The following is a 19,761-nucleotide window of genomic DNA, read 5'->3' as shown; positions in this document are numbered from 1 at the left end:
TATATAGGCTGTTATTACAATGGGGTCGCCACTCCCAAAGTGATTTATTAATGACTGATAGATGCTATGAGATGAGAATGGAGAGTGTTACTGGAATGAAAGATGACAGGGAAAACCCGACACAGATAAGTTTTATGGCGACGATGGGACAGGAAAGGGCTAGGACTGGGAAGGAAGTGGCCGTTAATTAAGGTACAACCCCAGCATGTGCCTGGTGTGAAAATGAGAAACCACGGAAGACCATCTTCAGGGTTGCCGACAGTGGGGTTTGAACCCACTATCTCCCGAATACTGGATACTGGCCGCACTAAAGCGACTGCAGCTATCGAGCTCGGTAAGGTATGTTTTTGAGCAGGGCGATGTCATTTGTGTCTGAGTGTAGTGTGTTGTGTCGCCACCAATAGAAGGTGGGTTCTAGTTGGGCGATCACAAAGTGACTGTGTTGTATACTTTAGTTTCGTAGTGTAGTGCCGTGTTTTACTGTTCCGGTCTGTGTGTTTACAGTTTAAGTCGCCGGCCAGTATTACATGTTAATAGCCTAAAAGTAAGTCGAAATCTGCAGTGTAATATCCTTTCTTGTGGCGGTAAGTAAGCTGAAATAATTGTGATAAGTTCGGGTCCGTCGTCTAATTGTATAGCTGTGGCTTCTAGTGTGCATGTGTCTGGGAGATAGATTTGGTTGTGAAAAATGCGCTTTTTAATCGCAATCATAGTCCCACCGCCATCTCCATCTCTGTCTGTTCTGTATATAGCGTATTGTGATAGGGAGAATCGTTTATTGGGTTTGAGTTTTGTTTCCTATACTAGCAATATGTCGGTATTGTGTTCTGTGAGGTAGTGTTTTCGCTCGGCCTTTTCTGCTGGGTCATTTAGGCCGTTTGCGTTCCATGTAATTATCCTGAGGGGACGTCTAGCCACGGATTCTGTTTATGAGTGTGATCTGTGTGGGTGTGTTGAGAATTGAGTTTATTGCTGTTACTGTAGTGGATATGAGTATGTGCATTTGTGCTTGTGTTTCTTCAATTAAGTATTTAATATCCTGTGGTGTTTGAAGGGGTATTTGATTTTTGTGAATTTATGTGAGATGGTAGGTGCTGGCGTGGTTGGAGTGTGGGTGTGAGTTCCGGGAGTGTTTGGGGCCGTAGGTGTAGGTTTGGGGGTAGTTGTTGGTGGTGTGTTTGTGTCAGTATTTGTTGTTGTTGTGTTGTTATTGTGGCAGTGGTGCTGTAAGGGCCGGCCCCATGGTGTAGGGAAAGCGTGCCTGCCTCTTACCCGGAGGTCCCGGGTTCGATTCCCGGCCAGGTCATTGATTTTTACCTGGACCTGAGGGCTGGATCGAGGTCCATTCAGCCTACGTGATTAGAATTGAGGAGCTAACTGACGGTGAGATAGCGGCCCCGGTCTAGAAAGCCAAGAATAACGGCCGAGAGGATTCATCGTGCTGACCACACGTTACCTCGTAATCTGCAGGCCTTTGGGCTGAGCAGCGGTCGCTTGGTAGGCCAAGGCCCTTCAAGGGCTGTAGTGCCATGGGGTTTGGTTTGGTGCTGTAAGGGGGTGGCTGTCGTTTATTTTTTTTTGCATTGCGTTTTAGCGGCTTGGCTATAGGCTTGAGATGTGGTGGTGGTTTCAGGGTGAGTTTAGTTACTGTTTAAGGCTGGAAAGTCTTTTCTGTGATAAAAGTATATCTTCTTGTGTTTTCTGATTCTTCTGAGTCGTCTATTGTCAGGGGGTGTATTTGCCAACGTATACTGCTTTTTGATGCCTGTTGGGAACTGTGGGGGTGGTGTTAAGTGTGAGAGTGTCGGTGATTGTCCTTGTAGTTGTGTGAGTGTCTGTTTCTGTAGTGTTTGTGTCCTGTGTTGTGGCGGGAATGCGCTCTGTGCATTGTCTGTGTGACGCAGGGAGATGGTGCTCCCCATGTTAGCACATAGCAGTTCTTCAGTATTGGTTGTAGCGCATTCGCTTGGCTTGTGCGGGCCGGCACACCTGATTCACTTCGGAGTCATATGACACCCTGTACGTGAGTAACCGAACCCTTGGCATTTCGTCATCTTAAAGCTCGGTGTAGTGTCTGTGGAAAAAATGAATTAGCAGCCGCAGCTCCTCGGTTTTCCCTGAGCCACGAGCTGGGCGCTGTGTCGTACAGATCTAGTTGTTTCCCCAGGACAGGGCCCGAGTCAGTGCACCGCCTGGGTGGTAAAATACTTTAAATCGTTCACGGTAGCAAGGCAAGAAGCGAAGTGGATTCTTTCGTATGACAACTGAAGTTTCAATCTCCGCCAACAATGCAGGTTCGAATGGTTGCAGCGCATACAGGGGCTGCAGTCTGTTGTAGAGGCAAAGAAGGCGGAGTAGCTGCACGAAGAAAAGAAGGCTGTCGACCACTCAGGGTCTAAAACTCCTCTCCCAATACCTAAAGCAGAGGTGGGAGATCGATCAGGATCTAATACCATAGGCTCGTGACACGTCTGATAGCATCAAATTCCAAAGGCTGAATGTGTGCTTGTGCGAGTGTGTGAATGGAATGGAATGCCTCCGAACCGAAGGCCTCAACGCTGACCATTCAGCCAAACAGTCGGACCTCGTAGAGAATCTACTCTTTAGGTTGTAGAAAAACTTTGTTTCGTAAATTAAAGGTGTGTTAGATGACACAAATACAAGCATTGTGAACATAGGAACCGTAGGTCTGTAGTGATCAGTTTCGGCTTCGTACGTCCCAGACGCTCGAGCGCTAACGAGCCACCTTGATTTGCTGAAGCGCTGACCGCGTGACCTTGTTCTGTCCGTTGTCATTCCTGCACATTGTACCCAAAAAGCGCCGGGAATTTTCCAAACTATATGCGAATCATTGTAGCGTCGGTGTGAACTGAGACGCCAAGTTGAAATAGAAATATAGAAAGATATTTATTTAAAGTTAATTACAAGTAGGGCCAGAGGTCCCTTTGGCTGTAACTAACTGCCACTTTAACTTAAATGTATCACCTAACATACAAAATCTAATGAAAGAATACATAAAAAGCGTAAGATACATTTTCCTACTGAGGATATAAGAATAAGATTAAAAACTAAACATCTAGGAGGTTACAATAATACTTTAACATTTCATAAAAATACACTATACTAACAAGGAACAGAAGACGAAACAGAAACCTAAGAATTTTAAAGCCGAGGATGAATTAAGAGTAAAACTGAGCATCTAAAATGTATCTAGGGGATTATGATATTTCGTACTATTTAATTAATTTGGTGAAAATTCATTTACATGGCTTAATAAGTGGAAAGGTAGCGGTATTTAAGAGATTTTTTCTGAGTTCCAACACTACTTTGCTGAATTTCATATAGTTTAAGATCGTTGTATAATTGAGAGGCAGTGACAATGAACGACTTACTGCACTTTACCGTACGATGCTGTGGAACCTGAAGGGTGTTAGCTGTAAACCTATTGTCCCGGTCGTGCACTTGACTCATCTGGACAAAGGACTTGGTCAAATATGAGGGAGCATTAGATTTTAAAAGTCTCAGAAGTAAACAAGCAGCTGAGTATGATCGTCTATCCCTGAGTTTCAACCACTCTGCGGCTTTGTAGTAAGATGTTAAGTGACAGTCTTTAAGAATATTGAAGACGAATCGAACACAGGCATTCTGAATACGTTGGAGTTTGCTATTATATTTCTCAGAGATATCGCTGTAAATTACAGCGCCGTAATCTAAAATAGGAAATACCATAGTTTGGATCAGCATCTTTCTCACCGAGAAAGGAAGATACGGCAAGTTTCGTCGAAACTTATGCAATATGCCAGACACTTTCTTGACCAAGTGCTTGGCATGAAAGGTCCAGGACAGAGTGTTATCCATTAGAATACCTAAATTCTTAACACATTCCTGATACTTGACTACAGAACCGTTTACAATTACTGGAGGAATGTCCCTGTTGAAAAGATTTGGTAAGTTTTTTCGATATCCTAGAAAAATAAGCTAAAGTTTTGTTTTCATTTAATAGTAAATTATGACTTAGTGTATATTGATGTAGTCTTTCTATATCTAGATTTATTTTACTAATACTTTCGACAACACGATTCACAGGAAAATGGTAATAGATCTGTAAATCATCGGCATACATATGATGTCTCGTGTAGCGTAAAACTCCAGGCAGATCGTTTATATACAGCGAAAACAAAACGGGACCCAACACGGAACCCTGAGGGACGCCAGAATGCACACTAGACCACTTAGAAAAATTTTGTTTGTCAAATACTACACGCTGAGATCTCCTTTTCAAGAACGATTCAAACCAAGAGAGAGAGCTGATAGAGATATGCCCATTGTACGTAATTTAGTCAGAAGGAGGTCATGATGAACTCTATCAAATGCCTTGCTTAAATCGAATAATACCAGAAGCGTTAGTTCCTTTCTGTCCATTGCAAACTTTATATCATAGGTGACTTTGAGAAGTGCCGTCGTAGTGCTATGGCCTGTTCGAAAACCAGACTGAAATGTGTTAAGTATAGAATGAGTATTTAAATACGAAGTGAGTTGTTGGTAAACAATCCTTTCTAATCCTTTACCTAATATTGACAAAATACTGATTGGCCTGAAATCATCAAATTTTTGAGGAGAAGGAACTTTAGGAACAGGTCTTATATTGGCCATTTTCCATACAGCTGGAAATACTCCTGATTGTAAACAGAAATTATACAGGTGAGCTATAACCGGAGTGATTATTGCTACCTCTCCAAAGGGTAAGGTTACAATTAATAGGTTTAATGAAGAGAAAATGTTTGCTACGGTAATGCTTTCACTAAAAGTACTGTACACTAGGCATGTCAACATGTACGAAACTAAATTTGCAAGCACATAAATCACAGGAAATAAACAAACAGTTTAACCAACATGACTATTAAGAAAGGATAACCGGGAAGCGGCTGGGAACCATATCCAGGCGGTGGAAGGTATTGGTAACACTGAAGAAGCGAAGTCAATGTAATCCTAAACTTTACTTAACAAGTTAGATTCGATTTCACATATAAAGCAATAACCAAGATACAATTAAAATAATGACGGCATAATTTCAACAACCATTACAATTTACATGAGGGTAGCATTTAGTAATTAAATTTATTTTACACCGGAACATCACACATGACGTTCCACTGTCGTGGCGTTACCTTTAAAAACCCAAAACAGTTCGAAATAAATAAAGGAAGGTAACGTTATACTAAAGTGAAGAGATACATCTAAGGAGGAAAAATAATTTACGTATAATCATGGAGCAGAGCATCTTCAGTGGGTAGCCCCCTCAAAAACACTTCTGAGAAAGGGTACCCGACCTAAAGATGAATATTCCATGATGAAGCGGAATTAATGAGATAGTCCCGAGAAAAATATTACTGATAAGGATTACTTCGAAAGGCGTATAACAATTAATTTACAAAACAACAAACGGGAACTATCTCTTGACAAAGTGAGGCGACTTACCGAAACGGCTAAGTCATAATTATAACATTTGGAAGCAGAAGGAAACACGGGTACGCTCCGGCAAGATAAATTAAATGAAACACTACATCTGAAACTGAATACCAGAAAAGTTAAAAAATAATAATCAGTGCTTACCGGATGGCGGGGCCCAGAAGACCCGTACCTTGGAAGGTGACCGTTCCCTTCAGTGGTCAAACAGAAAAGACGCCCTCGCAGAGCAAGGCTCCAGCGACAACGCTTCTCCCCGGAAATTATGAAATATTACCACGGCCAATGAGCGTACGATGATTTCCTTCACCTACCAATCACATTTCCTTTTATTTTCTCCAATAGGAGCGCAGAAAAAATAGTGCTGACAAAGAACATTTAGGAAGCCCTTAGAAATTACGAAATTTGTGCAACTTTACGAAACCGGAAATCTCCCACGCCGATGTGGCGCGTGTGGTACAGGATGCACCAGAATTACAATGACAATCAAATAATTTTAAAATCATATTGACTTCAAGCCAATCAAACAATTCCAAAATTCACATCCTGAGGAAAACCAAAACAAACAATTGAATAAATCCTTTACATACATAATTTATCGCCGTCTTCCGAGTCCAAATAATCAAATCCCAATAATCACAACAATTATATACAAACAGTTCATTAGGAGGGGATGTGAGATACCACCTGGTCCAACAGCCTTGGTATTCATGCTCTTAAATACCTTGACAATATCCTCTGGGTAAATGTACGAAAAGTGAAAGAGATCATGTTGAGGTTCATTTGTGTTCATGTAACTATGAATAATTTCGGATATTCTGTGAGAATTGTTCACTGGTGAGATCTTTAAGAAATAATCATTTTGCAATTCTGTAGATATGAATGAGGAAGTATGTTGCGAATTTTTCTTAGCAATACCTAGTGATTTTATAGTTCCCCAGAGAGCAGACGGAGTTGTTCTCTTACTGAGCAAAGAATGCATGTGTTTGACTTTAGCATCACGGATCGCGAGTTTGGTTTTATTACGCAAGATGCGAAAGGTTTCAAAGTCTTCAGGTTTCCTGGTTTTGATGTGCTTTCTTTTTGCCTTGTCCCGCGCAGAGATTAATTTCTTTATTGTAGACGTTATCCACGGGTTAGGTGGGTGTTTGGCTCGAATTAGCTTTAATGGGGCATGCTTGTCGTACAACGCGGAAATTAAACAATTAAATTTGATGACTTTATCATCGATATTACGCTGAGAAAATACTTCATACCAGGGAGCGGAAATTACGTCTTTTCGAAAATCTTCAGGATTAAAACTGCGGAAATCCCTAAATGTGATCCATTTTCTTTCATATTTGGGTGTCGATATAGAGAAGACAGCATATAGCATATCATGTCCAGAAAATCCACTCGCTGGGGTCTGCCCAAATTTAAGAAGGGTATCATTACAATTTGAAGCTATGGTATCGAGATTAGAATGACAATATGCAGTATGGTATGTGTCATCAAATGGTATTCTAGTTAAATTGCATGAGTCAAGTGCATCATCGATTACTACAGTTTCCGAGGACCCTGATCCAAAATGCCCATTCATATCTCCTGCAAGTATAACATATTTATAATGAAAAACGTAATTATACATCGCCTCTACAAACGAATCCATGAAACCAATTTTGGGAGGACGTTAGATGCATGAAAATAATACTTTACCTATAGGTAATTCAAGTTCTAGGAAAATATACTCTGGCTTACGACAATATTCTGCAGGGGAGGTGTGAACTATTTTACATTTTATATTGCTCCTCACGTACACAGCCACCCCTCATCCTCTCTTGCCCAATCTATCGTTTCTATATAAATTAAAGTCAGGAATGTTAATCTCTGAGTCCGGAATGGACCCCTTGAAAAATGTCTCACTTACGGCAATAACGTTAATATTTGAATCAACAAAGCAGTCAAAAAACTCATCGAAATGTACCTTATCAAACTAATGACTGAGCATTTAAGTGAATTATTTTCAAATCAGAGGGATAGGTTTCTGATAGATCTTCAATGATTTTGTGAATTTCAGAACACTTAAGTTTAGAAGACATACTTGAATTTGGCTGGTTGCAAAATTCCAGAAAATTAATATTCAGTTATAGGTCCTAATAAAATTACATACAGTTTTAGATTACCTGAAGCAAAGTAGAGAAGAAAATACTGAATAGAACATACTAATTTAATTTCAGCGAGGAGAGATTTCAAACATCTGCTCCGAACTACTGCACGTTTGTCCATTTTCACTGTGTGAAGCTAAAATGTAAACCAGAACCAGTGTGTCACGTTTACTGTCGAACGCCTTGGAGGTTGGTATAAGAGTTGTAAAGTGTCCCGTATTATATGAAATTTCCCGTATTTTAAGGTGTGAAGTTCTGTCCGGGTTACAGCAGCATTTACCGATCCTGCGTTTCAATTTATTATTATTCATCTAGCAAACCGCCGGCGCCGAGCCCAAGCACGAGAGGGGAATTCCTCAAGGCAGTATTATTGGACCTTTATGTTTTCTTATATATATCAATGATATGTGCAAAGAAGTGGAATCAGAGAAAAGGCTGTTTGCAGATGATGTTATTCCGTACAGAGTAATAAATAAGTTACAAGATTGTGAGCAACTGCAAAATGACCTCGATAATGTTGTGAGATGGACAGTAGGCAATGGTATGATGATAAACGGGCTTAAAAGTCAGGTTGTGAGTTTCACAAATAGGAAAAGTCCTCTCTGTTTTAATTACTGCGTTGATGGGGTGAAAGTTCCTTTTGGGGATCATTGTAAGTACCTAGGTGTTAATATAAGGAAAGATCTTAATTGGAGTATTCACATAAATATGATTGTAAATAAAGGATACAGATCTCTGCACATGGTTATGAGGGTATTTAGGGATTGTAGTAAGGGTGTAAAGGAGAGGGCATATAAGTCTCTGGTAAGACCCCAACTAGAGTATGGTTCCAGTGTATGGGACCCTCACCAGGATTACTTGATTCAAGAACTGGAAAAAATCCAAAGAAAAGCAGCTCGATTTGTTCTGGGTGATTTCCGACAAAAGAGTAGCGTTACAAAAATGTTGCAAAGTTTGGGTTGGGAAGAATTGAGAGAAAGAAGACGAGCTGCTCGACTAAGTGGTATGTTCCGAGCTGTCAGCGGAGAGATGGCGTGGAATGACATTAGTAGACGAATAGGTTTGAATGGCGTTTATAAAAGTAGGAAAGATCACAATATGAAGATAAATTTGGAATTCAAGAGGACAAACTGGGGCAAATATTCATTTATAGGAAGGGGAGTTAGGGATTGGAATAACTTACCAAGGGAGATGTTCAATAAGTTTCCAATTTCTTTGAAATCATTTCGGAAAAGGCTAGGAAAACAACAGATAGGGGATCTGTCACCTGGGCGACTGCCCTAAATGCAGATCAGTAATGATTGACTGATTTCATTGATTGATAGAAATATTTCAAATACGTATAACATACCGTATTCTACTTATTATACCCGGCGTTTACGGGTTATTTTCCGTACTATTTCAGGTTATGATTTTGATTAATGCTTTAAGAGAAGTTCAACTAGACAACTATTCCCATTATACGATTTCAGAAAACGTATCATTACAAGTGAATTACAACCCCTTCAGCAGTAATGCCATGTAACAGAGAAAAGCGACAGCGGAAGAGCAAACTAACCCCATGGCACTACAGCCCTTGAAGGGCCTTGGCCTACGAAGCGACCACTGGTTAGCCTGAATGTCGTGTGGTCAGCATGACGAATCCTCTCGGCCATTATTCTTGCCTTTCTAGACCGGGGCCGCTATCTCACCGTCAGATAGCTCCTCAATTCTAGTCGCGCAGACTGAGTGGACCTTGAACCAGCCCTCAGGTCCAGGTAAACATCCCTGACCTGGCCGTGAATCGAACCCGGGGTCTCCAGGTAAGTGGTAGGCACGTTATCCCTACACCACGGGGCCGGCGACAGCAGAAGAGAGAGCATAATTCAATTAATAATAGTTGACTGTAATGTTAACGTATGACTACGAAAATGACGTCAAGTGAGAATTTGCAGGCTGATCACTAAGTTGTCAACTGTCAGACTCAGCCCAGTGAAGATACTCACAGCAGAACATAGACCTACTCACAGGAAATAATTTGCTTCGTTATTTCAACAGAAAGTCCGGCTCCCTTAAGGTCGGCACTGAAGCCTTCCATTCTGAGGGTCCCGTGTTCGATTCCTGGCCGGGCCGGGGATTTTATTCGTAATAGGTTAATTGTTCTGGCTCAGGGACTGGACGTTGTTATTAGTTATAATACATTTAGGGTGACCAGATATCCAGAGACAAAAAGCAGGACCTGATCGTAAATATGATCTAGGAGCGAACTTGATCGCCAATTTTTCTCGTTCCTGTTAAACGATACCAAGCGTAAAAAGCATACAGCGAATCGTACATTATTACTCACTACAGCATGATAAAACTTTTTTTAAATGTGATTTTTAGATGCTATATAAAGGAAGTAATATGTTCCAATAACAAAAATTACTAAATTTTATTAACCTACTAACCTATTATGCTATTACATTTATTTACATTACAACACACAGTGTTACATTAACACGTTGCAGTGTGAAGTCACTGTGACAGGCTCTCGTACTTTTCACTTGAATGAATTGTCTCCAACAACTTTAAGTTTCCACGCAGTATGTCATAAAACTCTACGCAGTTATAATCCAAGTTGCACCTAGTGATTACCATGTGTTTTAAATTTTCAGGCTTTAGCCTGGATTTTTCATCTGTTCATTAATGAAAATACCCGTCCTGTAAGAGCATTTGTAGCAGGCAATCATAAACAAACTTAAAGCCGTAAAAAAGAGTTGTCATAACGCCAGTACCAGCCAGCAGCTCCTCAGTACACAACTACACTGCTCCAAACTGATCTTCCCGTCGTGAAAATAACCACCGCAACGACAACCAGAAACAGGAGTGTTTATATTTGAAGCTGTAGCCATCTTAAATTAAATATTCCTTATTTTTCGTTCCCTTTCATTCGTTTAAAACATTAATAATTACATATACCATATTCTACAAAAGAAATGAAACCATTTATAATGCAAAAATATTTCGCAGTATTTTCGCAGGATATTTTATAAAAAGCAGGACATTTATGCAATTTTCGAGCCTCTTCGCGGACCGCAGGATAGGGTGTTAAAAAAAGGAGTATCCTGCGAAAAGCAGGACATCTGGTCACCCTAAATACATTCTTATTCACGGTATTCAAACAATTCACCAAACTACCAACGATTGTAGAATTTTTTTTTACAATTGGCTTTGCGCCGCGCGGGCAGATAGGTCTTACGGCGACGATGGGACACGAAAGGGCTAGGAGTGGGAAGGAAGCGGCCGTGACTTTAATTAAGGTACAGCCCCAGCATTTTTCTGGTGTGAAAATGGGAAACCACGGGAAACCATTTTCAAGGCTACCGACAGTGGAGTTCGAACCCACTCTCTCCCGAATGCAAGCTCACAGCTACGTGACCCAAACCACGCGACCACTCGCTCGGTCAATATATTTTTCATATTGTGCCTGTCTTTAATTATCACCTTATGCTACGTCGTTTTAAGACGCATTCATACCATTGAAATGGCAAGAATAAACTCTTGTAATGTTTTCCACAGTAGTATATCTTATCAGGCTAAGAAACACGATATCTACAAAATTAACTTCACTTGTACTCTCAGTCCATTTTGAACACCACTCGCGAGGTCATTACATGACTGTGAATCTCGATCTTAATTATTCTATTTGTATTCGAGCCGCATTTCCACTCTGGAGTCTGTCCGTCGGAATAGCCAAGACGGGGAACGCCACAGCCAATCACCGACCAGCGTCTGTTAGAACCGTCTACATCAGACTAATGCTCCATCTGAACGGCGAAATCACTCCCGATGCAGTAATAAAAATTACACCGGATTCTCAATCATTTGTGATTTGTTGTTCACTCCTGTCTTCGTCCGGCTGTTACTTGAACAACGTTGTCGCCACTAATAACTTACAGCAGTGGTATTCGAACCTTTTGGTTGGCGTATCCCCAAAAACCAATTGTTTTACATTCGTATCCTGGAAGTACGAGTAAATTGCGATTATACCAGAAATAACAAATGATTGTTGCAGGATACCAAATGATATAATAATCATCACCACGACCACCTTCTGCAGCTTATCCCGATCCCTGTTCGCACTGAGGCATGGAAGATTAGTAATAATAAAAATGTTATTGAATTTACATCCCGCTAACTACTTTTACGGTTTTCGGAGACGCCGTGGTGCCGGAATTCTGTCCCACAGGAGTTCTTTAACGTGCCAATAAATCTACCGACATGAGGCTGACGTATTTGAGCACCTTCAAATATCACTGGAATGAGCCAGGATCGAACCTGCCAAGTTGGGGTCAGAAGGCCAGCGCCTCTACCATCCGAGCCACTCAGCCCGGCGGAGATTTAAGGTTGCATGCCCTTCCTGACACCACGGGATTTTCAACTGAAAATCCCACCCCAGCAACACCAGGAATCAACCCACTGTCGCCGGGATGACAGGCAAGCAGCTACACTACCTTGTTCCCAAATAATAATAACAATAACAATAATGTTGTTCTTGCTTGAGTCATCAGTCCATAGACCGGTTCGATGCATCTCTCCATTCCACCCTATCCTGTGCTAACCTTTTCATTTCTACATAACTGCTGTATCCTACATCTGCTCTAATCTGCTTGTCATATTCATACCCTACCGTTCTTACCCCCTACACTTCCCTCAAAAACCAACTGAACAAGTCCTGGATGTCTTAAGATGTATCCTATCATTTTTGCATTTCTTCTTCTCGTCAAATTTAGCCACAACGATCTCCTCTCACCAATTCGATTCAGTATCTCTTCATTCGTGATTCGATCTATTCCTCTCACCTTCAGCATTCTTCTGTAACACCACATTTCAAAAGCTTCTATTCTTTTTCTTTCTCAGCAAGTTATCGTCCATATTTCAGTTCCATACAATGCCACGCTCCAAACGAAGGTCTTCAAAAACATTTTTCTAATTCCTATATCACTGTTCGAAGTGAGCAAATTTCTTTCTTGCTTGTGCTTGCCTGCAGTGTATGTCTTCCTTTCTTTTGCCATCGTTAGTTATTTTACTTCCCACGTAACAATATTTATTCACTTCCTTTAAGACTTCATTTCCTAATCTAATATTTCCATCATGACCTGATTTCGTACGACTGTATTCCATTACTTTTGTTTGTTTATTTGTTTTCATCTTGTACTCCTCACCCAAAACTCCGTCCATACCATTCAGCAACTTCTCGAGATCTTCTGCAGTCTCAGATAAAATAACAATATCATCGGCAAATCTCGGGGTTTTGATTTCCCCTCCTTGGATTGCGATTCGCTTTTCAAATTCTTTTTTGATTTCCTTTGCTGCCTGTTCTATGTAAACATTGAAAAGGAGGGGGAACAAACTGCTGCCTTGCCTCACCTCTTTCTGGATTGCTGCTTCTTTTTCATAGCCCTCGATTCTTATCACTGCAAAATGATTTTTATATAGATTGTAGATAATTCTTTCTCGGTACCTGATCTTGATCACCTTCAGAGTCTCAATTAGCTTGGTCCATTCAACATGATCAAATGCCTTTTCTAGATCTATGAACGCCATGTATGTGGGCTTGCCATTCTTAATTCGATCCTCTAAGATCAGACGTAAAGTCAGGATTGCTTCACGTGTTCCTACATTTCTTATGAAGCCAAATTGATCTTCTTCCAACTCATTTTCATTTGTCTTGCCATTCTTCTGTAGAATTTTTCAGGCATGAGATACTAAACTAATGATGCGGTAGTTTTCACACTTGTCAGCACCGGCTTTCTTTGGAATAGGTATAACAACATTCTTCCAAAATTCGGATGGCACCTTTCCTGTCTCATACATCTTGCACACTAAATGGAATAACCTCGCCATGCTGGTTTCTCCTAAAGCGGTCAATAATTCAGATTGAGCGTCATCAATTCCAGGTGTTTTTTCCAGTAATGTATTGTATATCAATCGTTGGTGGGCAAAGGAAACCAAAACTGAGCGGTCAGCAATGGCTGGAGAATGTTCCTGACATTTTCACTCCTTAACGATAGCCTAGTTATTCGAGTATTGCATTCTTCTGTTCCCTTCTCAGGCAAGCCTTCCCAAGACAGACGAGGGAACGTGGTTTATATTAAGTGGATTTACGAGGCTTTCATTGCCTAGCGACGATATGATGTGACCGTCAGGCCACAAATGAGTGAACAGGTGTTGGTGCGGCTTGTGTCTGCTTGTCGGCGAGATGGGGTGCGCGCGACCTTGCACAGGGGCGAGAACGAGTTTTTTTTGTGCAGAGAGCGGCCGACTGGCTAACGGAATAAAAATAAAAAAAATGAAGGTTGGTGACTGGAAGAAGGAGGCCAGCGCGTGTCACCTATAATTGCGAGGGATGATATAAATGAAATATTTGTAATATCTTTGGTGGCGACGTGCATAATTACGGAAGGCTCAAGGACTAAAGTAAAATAAACTGGATACAAGAATAGCACATTTGGAGGATATAAATTAAAAACTGAAATTTTGGAATAATTTGCACGACCTTGTGGCTAAGATGGTGATGAAGTTGTAGATTCGTACAGGAGAAGAATTTAGCCCCTCAATTGACTTTACTTCCGTGTATGTGCACCAGACATGACATTTAAGTCATGTGATACGAATACTCGCTCTCACACACCCTCTGGCGTGTCTTGGACTATTACCTTCAGTCGCTCAGCGTGGAACGTCGCTTCACTCCTGCGCTCTACACGTCTGAAAATTGGATATAATTTAGAACAGTGCTGTGATCAGACGTCGAATGTGCAGACAATAATCCCTTAAGTACGTGTCATTTTCAAAATACTGTTACGTGTGTGCTTGGAGCCTACTCTAAAACATTTTGTGTAAGTTTCAGCTTTCTTACGAGTGGACGCGGAAGACGTGGACGTGAATAAATTCCAGAAGAGGACGGAATCTCACATCATGGATTATCAGTGCTTCACCATGAGGTTCTAAACCTTTGACCATCGTTGGCGGCGCCAGGATGCAGATTCTTTCTTCCTGGCATGGCTGATTGAGAACCCAGACTTCCAGACATGAAGATTCATCTATAAGTTAAGTCGATTACGTCTCATTTATATCTGTTCTATGTAGTTTTGTTCTATTCTTTCTTTTTCTTCGTAAGCTATTTTGACACTTTTTTATGGCAGTTTATTTGCTCGAATACGTCATACAACTGACACATGTGATTATTTAATGACCATGTGGCCATGAATTTGACAGTGAGGGTTCTGACAGAGTTATCCATGTGTTATCGACACCATCTTTGCTTATTGAGTAAATTTCGTCACGAATATGAATTAGTTTATGTTTGATGGATTTAATGGTAGGATATTTCGTCCGTATTTTCTATATTTTCCTTGTATTTGAACTTCTACTTGTACCTCGTGTCTGAGACAACGTGTCATCGGGATATTGAGTCCGAATTCTATGTGCGAATTTAATGTGAACATGTGCATTGGAAGCATGTGATAATTAATTGGATGTAATTAATCATCGAGACACTTTTAAGTGGATATTATGTATTTGTAGGACGATGGTAGGTCCTGATATTTCACGGCTACATATTTGAGATTAAGATGCGACAGGTTAAAGTCGTCATTGTGGTATATTGTACGTATAGAGTTTATGGAATAAGTGGCATGAATCTTCGCGATACTGAGCTTTTCACGTGTTTATGGATTATTCGCGATAAATGCAGTGTAGCCTAATATTAGTGTCTTCAGATGAAGAAAATGAAAGTCCATGTTTATCGATGTACTTTTAATTCGTGGGAATATCCCAAATTTTCTCAAGTAATCCAGTAATTTCAATCTCAAGGTACAGATGAATGTTCGAGAAGGCCTTAGGTCTAAAGAACAAGTCTTCGACGAAATATCTAAATAATGTCTGATTCATGATTATACCAGCTCATTCGTTGATGTAAATTTTACTCTCATGTGATAACTCAATCTTGCTGTAACTCAATAAATTTGTTAATAGGAGAGTAAAACGGTTGATCGACACTCGTCGACATGTACATAGTGTTGATATTTTCTTCTTAGTACTCACAGTCTTCTTACCAATTTCTGTAGTTAGCTGTAGAAGTAGTGATTTATTAGTATTTAGAGGGTTATTTTTTTTATGTGTTCTATTCTGAAACATGTGACACTGATATTATCGATCGATAGTGGACAGGATATCCACATGGATGGTATTATCCCCATTTATTTACGTTTGCAAGCCCGAGAGGCGTTTTATTTAGTTTAATCATTGGTCAAATACTTAATGTTCAATACAAATTCTCACGAAAGGAGATGTGAGATGACGTGAACAGGTATATCCGACGTCTCGGATTAACTTAGAGAAAACCAAGGCAAATTCAACTTTTCATTTTATCGTTAAGATAACGACTGTAAATTTTATTATTTTGTCATAAGTGTTAACTTTTTGAATCTTGGTTATTTTTTTACTAAATTCGTTCTTACAATTACTGCATTTTTTCCAGATTATCGATGAAGGCTTGGCCCAGACCTCATTTTTCTGAATGAAAATTTTCAATTCAACTTTAAACAAATAACTTAATAACTTTGAAGACGATAAAAAAAAAATTTTTACAATGCAAATACTCTGTTAGAATGTCAGGGAAACAACTGCCGTGTACCATCCCATTTGTGTGTGCCTAGGTTTGTTACATCAAGAGCCAGATAAAATTCCTTAACGTAACGATCATAATCATAATCATAGATTTCAGGATGGCCAATACTGCATTTAATTGAATAAAAGTGTCATATTTGTTTTCTACTTGGAACGCACTCATTTGATGAACCCTATGATAATCCTGCCACATTCATTTATTTTATAAGCCTACAGCCACCGAACTGAGCACCCCTGGGGTGTCTCGTGTTCGATGACTGACTAGGACGGGCACAATATATAGGGGTATAATTATTAATCCAACAATTACTATTGCACTACTGTATATATATATAGAACGCGAACCTTTTCTTGAGCCCTGAGCTCCATAGTGCTGAATGGGAACTAGGGCTCAAGAAAAGGTTCGCGTACTACACTTGTACTGAAAAAATTAAGTGAACGAGTGGATTTCGAAACAAAAATTAAAAGAGCTAAAAAGAGCAATGCAGCATAAGAAAGGTGCAAACTTGTCACATATTTAGGAATGAATCGTTCGGAAAGGGGACGCTCTAGAGGTAGACAAAAACACACACACAAAAAAAATCAGCACCTTAAAGTACCACCGAACTGAGCCGGGATCGAACCCGCCAACTTGAGCACAGAAGGCAACAGCGCTCTCCCGCGTACTAAAGCCACTCAGCCCGGCTAACAATAAGAATAATAAATACACAAACACATGTTGACGAAAACAACTGTGGCATTATATATGTTATATTGCAGTGCTGAATTAATTTTCGCCAATACTTTGTTCACTGTCCACCTCTGTGGTGTAGTGGTAAGTGTGATTAGTTGCCACCCCCGTAGGCATGGGTTCGATTCCCGGCTCTGCCACAAAATTTGAAAAGTGGTACGAGGGCTGGAACGGGATCCACTCAGCCTCGGGAGGTCAGCTGAGTAGAGGTGTGTTCGATTCCCCCCTCAGCCATCCTCGAAATGGTTTTGTGTGGTTTCCCACTTCTCATCCAAGCAAATGCCGGGATGGTATCTAACTTAAGGCCACGGCCGCTTCCTTCCCTCTTTCTTGTCTATCCCTTCCGATCTTCCCAGCGCCCCAAAAGGCCCCTGTTCAGCATAGCAGGTGAGACCGCCTGGGTGAGGTTGTATACCCCCGATTAGAAGTCTCACGCTCCAGGACACTACCCTTGAGGCGGTAGAAGTGGGATCGCTCACCGAGTCCTAGGGAAAAACCAACCCTGGAGGGTACACGAATTTTAAAAGAAACGTTTTTCACTTTGATGAAAATATTGTTTCAGCATTTTTGAAAATAAAGGGAATAAAAAACAAAATGTTCTTGTCTGATTTCTGTAGATAATTTATTATATACTTAAAAAATGTTAATTACCGGTGAAATGGCCTGCTTAAGACGGGGCAGTAAAATGTATATCTATGCGCACTGCGAGATAACTGAAAGTCGGACCACAACCTTCTGGTTGGGAAGCCAGCAGAGCAGTTAAGCCACTGAGCTAATCACTTCCCCCCCACTACCCCCCAATATTCATTCTATCTAAAATATGTAAATAACGAAAAATGATAGAAAATCCAATTTGCAATATTTTATTTGTCCTACTCCAATTCTCCGAGTTCTATTTTCTAGAAATTAAGCCATCCATTCAGTCATTCTTTTGTATCTTCAATAGTCCTCATTGGACCGCCTCTGTGGTGTAGTAGTTAGTGTGATTAGCTGCCACCCCCGGAGGCCCGGGTTCGATTCCCGGCTCTGCCACGAAATTTGAAAAGTGGTACGAGGGCTGGAACGGGGTCCACTCAGCATCAGGAGGTCAACTGAGTAGAGGTGGGTTCGATTCCCACCTCAGCCATCTTGGAAGTGATTTTCCGTGGTTTCCCACTTCTCCTCCAGGCAAATGCCGGGATGGTACCTAACTTAAGGCCACGGCGGCTTCCGTCCCTCTTCCTTGTTTATCCCTTCCAATCTTCCCTTCCCCCTGCAAGGCCCCTGTTCAGCATAGCAGGTGAGGCCGCCTGGGCGAGGTACTGGTCATCCTCCCCAGTTGTATCCCCGACCCAGAGTCTGAAGCTCCAGGACACTGCCCTTGAGGCGGTAGAGGTGGGATCCCTCGCTGAGTCTGAGGGAAAAACCGACCCTGGAGGGTAAGCAGATAAAGAAGAAGAAGAAGAACAACAGCCCTCATTTTCGTCAGTCCATTTGACTTCTTGATTCTAAAATATCTGCAACTGTGATAGCGGGGGAATCTTACCTTTGCAGGAAGAGCACCTACGGTATATACTTCAATTTCATTTCCAGTTGCTGAGTATCGCAATCAACATAGCACAGTTGTTCCGAAGTCTTCTTTAATATGTACGTTTGTGTGTTTATTTGAATATGTGGCGTAATACTGGAAACCAGTCAACTTATTTATTCCAAATTATATACTATACAGTTTATAATTACGGTAGCTGGTCTGGGAAGGAAGCAATTCAAATAACAGCTGGAACAGGGAGCAAAACTGCATATCCAGAACCCTGAAAGGTAAATACACTACCTAAACTTAGATCGAAATGATATGGGTAATATATGTAGCTCTACGTGAAATCTATTTAAAAAAAATAAATGTCCAGAGGGTATAATGGTCATCTCCAATAGATAACTCGCAATACGCAGTTTTAAAATTACATAGTTGTAACTTCTTCCTCTGTTGCAGATATTACTGTCTTGTAAGCAAAGGGCATTTCTATGGAACCAATCTCTATTGAATTATGCTTTTGTTTGAAGTTGTTTATTAGTGTTGTCTACGTATGTCCGGCTCCACGGCTAAATGGTTAGCGTGCTGGCCTTTGGTTACAGGGGCCCCGGGTTCGATTCCCGGTAGGGTCGGGAATTTTAACCATAATTGATTAATTTCACTGGCACGGGGAATATTTACGCCTACGGGCGTCGAATCAAAAGACCTGCATCTGGCGAGCCGAACATGTCCTCGGACACTCCCGGCACTAAAAGCCATGCGCTATTTCATTTGTCTACGTTATGATGCTCATCACAGTTACATTGTTATTAGGTTGTCTGGGTTATCCTTCGTAAGCTTCCTTTGCTAAGCGTCGCTCTTATCGGTATAGATACCATTCCAGAAGTAGATCCACATTATCCCAAATTACTTCTAAGGCAAGAAAAGTAAAATTCGGGTGCCTTCAAGATACAGAAGAGTGGGAAGTTCGATTGTCTCAAAATATGTTCGACATTTTCCCAAAACCTACTCCACACATTCCAATATGATTTCCAGTGTTATTCAATTCTATGAATGTACACAAACGTAAATCCTACGGGTGCGGAGCCTCGGGTAAAAGCTAGTTTCCAATAAATTACTCTAATGAACATGATGGACGATCGTTTCTCAGTCACCTGTGTAAACAGCGAGAAATAATTCCTTTATCTGATGACGTCCATTACAGGCTACCACTTTTCATATATCCTATTACTGTCCGCTCACCGCCGAGGGATACATTA

General features: G+C 40.8%; 1 protein-coding gene across 1 annotated transcript in view; it reads right to left on the bottom strand.

Annotated features, from left to right (window-relative positions):
* Nucleotides 1-19,761, bottom strand: part of LOC136858114 (roundabout homolog 2) — a 195,557-nt gene that overhangs the window by 102,413 nt on the left and 73,383 nt on the right. The window lies entirely within an intron of this gene.

Source organism: Anabrus simplex, chromosome 1 (assembly GCF_040414725.1).
Source record: "Anabrus simplex isolate iqAnaSimp1 chromosome 1, ASM4041472v1, whole genome shotgun sequence".
NCBI classification, from domain to species: Eukaryota; Metazoa; Arthropoda; class Insecta; order Orthoptera; family Tettigoniidae; genus Anabrus; species Anabrus simplex.
The sequence above is the reverse complement of the archived record's forward strand: the minus strand, read 5'-3'. Positions and strand labels throughout refer to the sequence as shown.